We start from the raw sequence: 367 nt of genomic DNA on the forward strand, positions 1-367 counted from the left end.
CCCAATACTTTCCACCGAGACAACTGCAAAGTTTATCAAGAAAAGAGGATTAATATTATGTAACCTGAAAGAGATGTTGGAAAGGGAGACTTGGTGAAAGCAACTTGCGATTACGTTTGAGTACAGCTCAAGAAATGGCATACCATAATTTAGCCTCGGCATTTTGCAATTGTGATATGTAATGTGTGTGTTGTGAATTTATAGTACAAAAAAGAAAGAGAGAAAAAAACTGGAAAGATCATAATCATTACATTACATGATAATGACCTAATACAATAACAACCACGATAATCACATCAAATATCAAAGGAAATAGCAACACATACCAATTTCACTTATGGTCTTCCTCACCACTGGCCTTTCTTCT

Source organism: Penaeus monodon, chromosome 32 (genome assembly GCF_015228065.2).
Source record: "Penaeus monodon isolate SGIC_2016 chromosome 32, NSTDA_Pmon_1, whole genome shotgun sequence".
NCBI classification, from domain to species: Eukaryota; Metazoa; Arthropoda; class Malacostraca; order Decapoda; family Penaeidae; genus Penaeus; species Penaeus monodon.